Here is a 10099-nt window from a genome sequence, read left to right on the forward strand (position 1 = left end):
ATGTAGTGAACTTAAGTGAAGATGGGGAACAATGTAAAGTGTTCCATGTAAATATGTTAAAACCTTATTTTGACAGGGGTAATTTGGTTTTAATTGATAAAAAGGGAGTGAGTGAGGGAACTGAATTGTCGGGTTGGGGGAAAATATCCCAGGAAGATACCCTTAAGGAGGTTCAGTTCGCCCCTTCTCTTAATGGTGAACAAAGAGGCCAGTTACAAACAATATTGGGAGGGTACAAAACAATTTTTTCAGATGTACCAGGGAAGACAAACTTAGCGTGTCACAACACAGTGGCGCTGCAGCTACAGAAGTTCCTAGATGACGCTTCCGTTCTTGACCCGTGCCAGTCTGGGTTCCGACCGGGCCATGGGACGGAGACAGTGCTGGTCGCCTTAGTGGATGACCTCCAGCGGCATCTGGATCGGGGCGGCGCTGCGGTACTAATGTTATTAGACCTGTCGGCAGCATTTGACACAGTCGACCACCAGTTGCTAAAGCGCCGCCTCGCCGACATAGGGGTTGGGGGGTTGGCCCTACAATGGCTTTCCTCCTTCCTCTCTGATCGGGGACAAAGGGTGGCCATTGGGGGTGAGCGATCCCAGAGGCGCACACTTGATTGTGGGGTGCCTCAGGGAGCTGTTCTCTCCCCAATGCTGTTCAACATTTATATGCGCCCCCTTGCCCAGATTGTCCGGAGGTTCGGGCTGGGTTGCCATCAATATGCAGATGACACCCAGCTCTATCTACTAATGGATGGCCGGCCTGGCTCCGCCCCAGGGAACCTGGATCGGGCCTTACAGGCTGTGGCGATGTGGCTCAGATTGAGTGGGTTGAAGTTGAATCCAGCGAAGACAGAGGTCCTTTGTGTGGGTCGTGGCGCTCCGGGAGGGGAAATAGCTCTCCCAACTTTCGACGGCGCGCCATTGGAACCAGCGCACCAGGTAAAAAGTCTGGGTGTTTTACTGGAGCCTTTGTTATCAATGGAGGCCCAGATAGCAGCCACTGCCAAGTCAGCATTCTTCCATCTGAAGCGGGCAAGGCAGTTGACCCCCTTCCTGGAACGCCGCGACCTCGCAACAGTGATCCATGCAACGGTCACCTCAAGATTGGACTACTGTAATGCCCTCTACTTGGGGCTACCTCTGTGCCGGACCCGGAAGTTACAGCTGGTGCAGAACGCGTCGGCCAGGCTACTATTGGGGCTCTCGAAATGGGAGCACATATGGCCGGGGCTGCGCGGACTGCACTGGCTACCAATTACCTACCAAGTCCAGTACAAAGTGTTGGTTATCACCTTTAAAGCCCTATATGGCCGAGGACCAGCCTACCTAAGGGACCGTCTCTCCCCATATGAACCCCAGAGGGCACTGAGGTCAGTGGGTAAAAACAAAATGACTATCCCTGGGCCGAGAGAGGTCAAACTCCAAAACACCAGAGTACGGGCCTTTTCAGCTGCGGCACCTGCACTGTGGAACCAGCTTCCGGAGGAAGTGCGGGCCCTGCGGAACCTCGACCAATTCCGCAGGGCCTGCAAGATCGCCCTTTTTAGACAAGCCTATGGTGACACTGACTGCTGAGTTGCATGATACAAAGAACCGCCATCTATTAAATATAAGAACACTCATATAAGATTGTCTAAACTGGCAGAACCAGCGCTATAATAGTTTTATTACTGCCAGATATATTTATATATATATAGTGTAATGTAAATTATGTATTTTAACTTAACTGACTGGTTTTTATATGTTTAATTTTAATTGTTAAATTTAAAGTTTTATTATTTATGTTAACGTGTAAATTGTTGTTAGCCGCCCTGAGCCGCCTAGGCGGGGAGGGCGGGATAGAAATAAAAGTTATTATTATTATTATTATATTATTATTGACACAGGGGATTCGAGGCCTGTGGCACTCCAACCATATAGAGTGACTGGCCCGAATGCCAAGTATGTACAGCAGGAGGTAGAAGAAATGTTGAAATTGGGTTTAATTGTACCATCAGAAAGTCCATGGGCCTCACCTGTAGTCCTAGTACCCAAACCGGACAAAACCATGAGGTTTTGTGTGGACTACAGGAGATTGAATAAAATAACAGTACCAGATGTGTATCCAATGCCTCGCATAGATGAGTTGGTCGAGACAATTGGAGCTGCCAATTTTATTACCACCTTAGATTTGACAAAAGGTTATTGGCAGGTAGCTATGGATCCAAAAGATCAGCAGAAAACAGCGTTTGTAACCAAAGAGGGACTCTTTGAGTTTACTGTGTTACCATTTGGGTTAAGGAATGCTCCTTCCACATTCCAGAGAGTAATTGATAAGATGCTAGTAGGACTGAAAGAATTTGCGCTTGCATATATTGATGATATTGCTATTTTCAGTGCTACATGGAAGGAACATTTGCAGCATGTGGCCATTGTGTTACAGCGAGTGAAAGATGCGGGTCTCACCATCAAGGCATCTAAGTGTCAACTAGCCATGGCCGAGGTTAAGTATTTAGGGCATGTGCTAGGAGGAGGTAAGATCAAAGCAGATTGGGGAAAGGTGCAAGCCATACATGAGTGGCCTAGACCCCAAACCAAGAAACAAATGGGCGTAGTAGGATACTACAGGAGGTTTATACCTGAGTTTAGCACGATAGCAGCACCGCTATGTGAGTGCACGAAGAAGAAGAACCCTGATCCAGTAAACTGGAATGCAGAGTGTCAACAAGCGTATGAACATCTGAAAGTGGTTCTGACCACTGAACCAGTGTTGAGAACTCCAGAGTTTTCAAAGGAGTTTACCCTCTTTACTGATGCATCTAATGTTGGGGTAGGTGCAACTTTAAGTCAGCAAGGAGAGGAAGGACTGTATCATCCAGTTCTGTATTTGAGTAGAAAGTTATTGGACCGAGAGCAACACCTCTCAGTAATTGAAAAAGAGTGTTTAGCGATTGTGTGGGCAATAGGTAAACTGAAACCATACCTATGGGGAAGGAAGTTTACATTATGTACAGATCATTCTCCCCTGAAATGGTTGAACCAAGTTAAAGATACGAACAGCAAACTGATAAGATGGAGTTTACAACTCCAAGATTACAACTTTGACATCCAGCATATCCCTGGGAAGCAAAATGTGATAGCAGATGCACTATCAAGAAGAATGTAAAGTTTGAAAAGTCTGTTTGTATGGTAATGTTAAAGAAAATTAGACTGTGTAAACGAGGAAGAATGTATATAATTTTGAAGTTGGTGTTATGACAAAAGTGTTATAACTTAGTGTAACCCAAGCAAGTGTGCCCATGTCCCATTGCTCAGCAAAAGGCTGAGACCTTTCGCCTTGCGCAATGTCTCAAAAGGGGGAGGGACATGTGACGGAAAGCAATGGGTTAACCATAAGCTGAAGACGCACAGGGCTGCGTCAGGTGACCTGAGGGTGATTATCAGCCATCACGCAGATCTAGGAAAATTGATAGGGACATATAAGGATAACACAGACAAGGCAATACTATACGTATCAACAACGGATGAAGAATGATCCTCCAGCAAAGATGGGAAGGGGAAGCAAGAGACGACCAGTGTCACTTGCAATAATAAGCCCAAAACTGATCAGGAATTGGGGGTGGCTCCGGCAGCAAGGTAGGGGTACTGTCAGAGACACACCTGAATGGCCAAAAATCTGACCTTCTTATAGCCAATTTCGTATCCTGAGGCAGGATCATGTGATGGGTAACATTTACCTAGAGATGGCTCCTAGGAGAGGAGACAAAAGAATTTGATGGGTGATGATGGTTTGCAGCATGCAAACCATATTCTACACAAAGAAACTAGAGTGATCAATTTCGTTCCAGATCTTTTCCTATTATAACACCTTGAAGGGAAACAATGATAAAGCAAATGAAAGGGGACATGCTGTAGGATGTGGCTGTTGACAATCATTCTCAATGATGCTGTATTGTGCAAGAAGCTTGTCTTGATGGGCAACAGGAGGATTCTTTTGTTTGGTGAGGAGATGTTGCAGCAGTTCACTGTTAACAGTTGTACCTCTACATTTGCATTTTTTCCAAGGCATTGGCTGTGCTTTGGAATGTAGTACTTGGTGAAGAAAACTTCTCTGCATGGCAAGAGAGAGTGTTGCAAGAGAGAGTGTTGTCTTCTTGGGACATCTCAGGAACATGGCTTCTCTCAGTGCTGCTTCTGGTGCTGTCTTCTTGATGACAGGGATGCAGTTACTGCTCTGCAGGGCTGAGCAGCTTTTCAGTGAAGCACAGTCTGATGTCCTTTTAGCGTGGCAGGCATAGGCGGTTCACATAATAACCAGCACAGGTAGGAAGCTTGCTGAGGCCTGGCTTAAAGCATTGCTGTACAGTCCATGGGAAACAAATGCCCATAGTGAATCTGGTGTAAGAGCCAGATGATTATAGTCCATATCAGTTCAGAGTAATTGGAGAGGGGGTCCAGGGCTAGCACTTTGGATCAGAAAATGTCACATTGGTTTATCTGTACAGAAAGTCTTGGTTCTGTTCTCAAATGTGGATGAAACTGTAGTCTATTTTTGGTTCTTTCAGGTCAGAATTTTTTTTGGAACACACACATTCAATATGCCTAACATTTGCAACATGCCTAACATTTGCAAATCCCTAACATAGGGATTGTGTTGATCATTGCTAGTCCACATGGCACAGCTGGGGGAAGAGCAGGATCACTAAAAAGGTAAAGGTAGTCCCCTGTGCAAGCACCAGTTGTTTTTGACTCTGGGGTGACGTTGCTTTCATGTTTTCATAGCAGACTTTTTATGGGGTGGTTACTGACCTCTAAATGTAGCCATAGCTGCTGTGCGCTTTGGTCACTAGAGGGGGATAGAACCACAGTTTCTGTGGCAGACTTCAGAAAAATATCTGTTCTTGCAGGCAGAGGGGGTTTTGCTATTGAAAGTGGGTTAGGAGTTGGTCAAGAGGAAAACAGAATGGAAACCAAGGGTGGGTGTACAGCTACTATGCTCCTGAGGATTTGGGGGCAATTGGGAAAAAGTCCATACTGTTTTCTTTCTAGAAGGCCACTTCAATTCACCTGGCAAGTTGAGTCAATACTCAACATAATTACTTTAACAAAATAAAATCAATTCAATCGTTCCATTCATTACAAACCAAGATCAACCAATATCAGCATGAAAACACATGTTAAACACCAACAAAGCATAAAAAGACAGTAAAAATTCTTAATGTTAAGCACCAAAAAAATCCATGCTAGTCTTGAATTCTCAACCATATGCTAAGGAAGCTGATGTTGTGTTATGAAATACTGGGGCCTAATTTAACTGAGTGGAACCATTTCTAATCATAAACTCTGCATGGAAGAGTTAACTCACCTTTCCCAGTACTCTGGCCCCACTGCATAGTGCTTCTTCCACTGTGGCTGCTTTTTGTTCTCCAGTTATACCTTTGGAAGTCTGAAGATGGATCTCTGGCATCACATATGGTTTGGCCCTTAGTTAAATCCTTCGTGTCCCAGGGCTTTCTCATGATCAGCTAATTTGCAAATAACTTTGCTTTTGTTTCATGCAGGGCTTTTTTGGTAGAAAAAGCCCAGCAGGAACTCATTTGCATATTAGGCCACACCCCTGATGTCACTATTATTTCACATAGGGCTTTAGGGCTTTTTGTAGAAAAAGCCCAGCAGGAATTCATTTACATATTAGGCCACACACCCTGGCACTAAGCCAGCCGGAACTGCGTTCCTGTGTGTTCCAGCTAAAAAAAAAAGGCCTGGTTTCATGTAACATACAAGCTTCCCTTTATAATTACATTCATATTGTAGAGATTAATGTATTTGCCAGGCATTCAGATTTCAGCTTTTGTTCATAATACAAGTCTTCCTAGACTTCATGACCTCATATTTGTGTGTGTATGATTTTTTAAAAAGATTGTCCATCGACTCATCACTTCTCCCACTAGGCAGTTCTGGAACAGGAAGATTCATCTAGCAGTTTTTTTTTTAATGGGGTGAACAGTGGGAATACGCTGCTGTTTTTTTTTAAAGCTTTAATTTCAGCATTTTATTTTTAAATGGTAGTTCTCAGTAGTTTCACTGGTTGTTTGCACTCAAGGTAATACAGTCCACTGTTTTATGACCTTTCCTAACATAGCATCTGCCAACGGTAGCTCTCCAGATGTTTTTTGCCTACAACTCCCATCAGTCCCAGCCATTGGCCATGCTGACTGAGGCTGATGGGAGTTGTAGGCAAAAAACTTCTGGAGAGCTACTGTTGAGCACCCCTGTGCTATTTGACAGGACCCACCAAGCTTGCAAGCAATGGCAGGGAGACTCTGAAGTGAACCAGTTTGGTGTAGTGGCTAAGAGCCAGTTTGGTGTAGTGGTTAAGTGCATGGACTCTTATCAGGGAGAACTGGGTTTTGATTCCCCACCCCTCTACATGCAGCTGCTGATGTGACCTTGGATCCGTCACAAGTTCTTTCAGAGCTGTTCTGCTTAAGAGCCGTTATGGGAGAGCTATCTCAGCTCCACCTACCTCACAGGTGTGTTGTGGGGTGGGGAAGGAAAAGGAGATGGTAAGCTGCTCTGAGACTCCTTTGGGTAGTGAAGGGTAGGGTATAAATTCAATCTCCTCCTCCTTTCTCAAACAGAAAAGCCACATCTGTTCTGGAAGGGAGCAGACACAATGGTATCATATCAGCAGTGATTCTGTCCCCATCACTGCAAGCATTGACAAGGTTGTGAAAGTAAGTGTCTCTATGCCTCCAACTCCTTCTTCAGAGCAGCCTTTGCTTGGGCATTGGAGGAAGAGCTGAAGAGTGGGGAGGTGAACTATTCATACAGATTATCTAATGGTGCATTTGTTTTCTTTGCTCTTGAAATGGTTTTTGTGTTGTGCAAAAAAGGATGTATTTGCTGTGCTGCTTCATGTAACTTAATGCAATAAATAGCGCCATGTTGCTCTAAGAACTGGAATTATATGATTTCATCAGTTTATCATCATGCAGAGCTTGAATGCTTCTGTTTTTATCAAGACAGTCTCCTGGCTTGCCATTGGCCAAGAGACTGACTGTATAGTGGTTAAAGCTAACTGCATCTCGATGAGTAGCAAAGAAGAAGTGGCAAAACAGCTTGCAGCATTTTGCCTATATAGGTCTGAAAAGTTCTATCTCAGAGAAAAGCTTCCAGAGATAACAAAGATTTACTGTATCCACTGCATCTTCTTTTTGACAATGTTGCTTCCAACAGAGAAAGAAATGAGGTCAAGGTAAATGAACAGGCAGACTTCACACATGGTCCCTTGGTCCCATTATATTAGTCTAGTGGTCCAGACCATTATAAAGAAATCAGAGAATGTGGAGATCTCCAGACAACAGCTTAGGGATAATGTGGTTGCTTTAGCAACTTTTGTGCAATTCATTCTACTCTAGGTAGTTAAAGGGCAGCTATCACTTGTATGCCATTAACTGAGACAGGAGACTGTCATGGGGTGGTACCCTATGTGCCACATGTCTGAATACCTTTGTGACTAGCAATAAATTGTTCACAAGGGGTGACTGCAGTTTAAAAGCCTTCAAGAATGAGAATCTGCTATGGACCAAGCTAGCAAATGTGGGATTTCATCAGAGATGATCTTTGTTTTATTGATTTGGTTACTATAAATTGTTTAGCAGAAAATGACTGTAGATCTTTATCAAGCAAAATGGAAGTTGGTTATGAAATATATAAATAACAGACTATGTTTGAGTTTTGCTCGGGCCTAATTTTCAAGATCCATATACCCATCTGGTTACCCATCTGTTTCTGGGCGCAGTTCAAAGTGCTGGTTCTTACCTGGGGTCAAGGTACCTAAAGGACTGTCTCCTCCCATACTATCCAGCTTGCCAGTTAATATCAACCTTTCAAGTCCTTGCCTCTGTCTTCAGAGGTGAGGCAGGTGGTGGTAACTAGAGATAGGGATGTTTCTATGGCAGAACCTCACCTTTGGAATGCCCTCCCAACTTGAAGCTTGCCAGCCAAAATGCATCTTTTTACCTAGCTCCTAATCAGAGATTTTTAATGGCCCATTTTTGTTTTATGGATAGTTTTATGCTGTTTAAATCCAGAGGCTTATTTTAATGGCTTTCCCCCCTATTGTTACATTATTTTAATTGTAAGCTGCCTTAAGCAGGTCTCTGAAGAGACAGCACAGAAATAGCCTAAATAAATAAATGTTAACAGGTGTGTAGAAGCTGGATGAAAGGCAAATCAGACTAAGAAGATCTGGGACTTCCGGGGGAGGAAAATGTTGAGCTGAGCTGCTTCTCATAACGGGAGCAGGCTGGAACTTCTGTTTGGGGTAGTGGAAGGCAATTTAATGCTTACTGCCGACTTTTCTCAGTCAGAGATTAGTCCAAGATATGCACAGGAAACTTTGAGGAGATTTACCTTGGCTAAAAGGGAGTCCCGGGGGGGGGGCTTTGAGGGGTCTCCGGAAGAGTTGCATTTTCATCATCTGCAGAAGTTTTCAGAGTCATTTATTTGACATAAGCTCGACAGGATCCTAACCTTCTTGGACATTGCTAAACAACTAAAGCTTTGCAAGACCAGTGGGAACTTGGATAATTGGAAGAGAAGGTACAAATTACTATCTTTCATTCCGGAACTATTTACAGCTTAATGGAATAAATTTAAAAAGTGGGAAAGGAAAATCTAGAAAGTCTTGAAGAAGAGGGGAGGAAGAGGTGAAATTTGGACTTTATAAATATAAAAGACAGTGTTAAAAAGTGCTAAAAAGTGGAAAGGAATTTATTGTTTAGTCTGCTTGCGGTTTTGAAAAAAGAGTACCATCGTCACAGACCTGCAGCACATTCAAGCAAGACAGGAAGTATGTCAAGTATTGTGAGATCTCTTTACCAGTGTGAATGAGACTTCGTGGCAACAAAAGCAGGAAGTAGAGAAGGAAAACCTACTCTAGGAATTTACTACCATTGAGAAACATCGGCGGCCATTGCTGGGAGGTCAAAATAAAAACAATGTTTTTAAAGAATTTGGGACATTAAAAATTATTGGAGTTAACTGAGAAGAGGGTAAGAAGTTAAATACTATTGACCATATTATTGGTGTGGACCTCGGATGTTTTTAAAAGGGGAAAAAATTGTAAGGAGCAGTAAAAAGTTGTGACTGCCATTTTGGAAGATTTAAAAACTTTAAAAATAAATATCTTGACTTTGGGAGCTCCAAGGATGGCAAAATTGGGCTTGTTATGATGGGCAAGTCCTACTCTTTTGAATCTGATAGTCAAATTGGAAATTGGTGAGGTCCAAATTTTTGTTGTATTTTAAATGTCTAAACACAAGCAGCCCCGTACAAGGGCTACTTCATTGGAAAAAATGCAGGACCAATTGAAGGCAATGGAGGCCAGAATGATGAAAGGGGTGAGAGAGATGATAAATGAATTGGAAAAAAAATTATTGCAGAGATTAAAAAAGATATGGAAGATCTCAGAAAGGAAACTGAGGAAACATCTAAGAAAGTGCAGGAGGTAGAAGGCAGAATGAAAGTATATGCTTCCACCTTGTTGAAAATGCAAGAAAAAGTGACAATCCATGACTGCAAATTGATGGAGACTGAGATACGTCTGAGAGGAGTACCTGAGAAGGAGGATGGTGATTTAAAAGAATATATAATAAAAATAATTGCAGAATTTTTAGAGGAAGACCCTGAAAAGACTAAAAACATGTATGACTATATGTATAGAGTGAAGTCACTTTATGCCAAGAAAAAAAAACTTAGCAAGAGATGTTGTCATAAGATATATGACAAAGGAAATGGTGGGAAGGATCATGAGTAAAAACTTTGAAAAGACATTGATAATGGGAGGCAGTAGAGAGAGAATCATGAAGGAGCTGCCAAGGCAAGTGATAAATGATAGAAGAATATATAAAAAGTTGACAGAAAAATTGAGAGACAATGGAATTAGGTTTAGATGGATAATACCTGAAGGCTTTTTCCAGGGGAAAAGAATCACAATTACAAATGCACAGGATATGTGTAGATTTTTTGAAGAAAATAATGAATTTGCACCATGATGGATTACAAATTATTGTCTTGGAATGTAAATGGACAAAATTCACCACAAAAAAAGA

The sequence above is a fragment of the Heteronotia binoei genome, chromosome 2, assembly GCF_032191835.1.
Source record: "Heteronotia binoei isolate CCM8104 ecotype False Entrance Well chromosome 2, APGP_CSIRO_Hbin_v1, whole genome shotgun sequence".
Classification (NCBI taxonomy): Eukaryota; Metazoa; Chordata; class Lepidosauria; order Squamata; family Gekkonidae; genus Heteronotia; species Heteronotia binoei.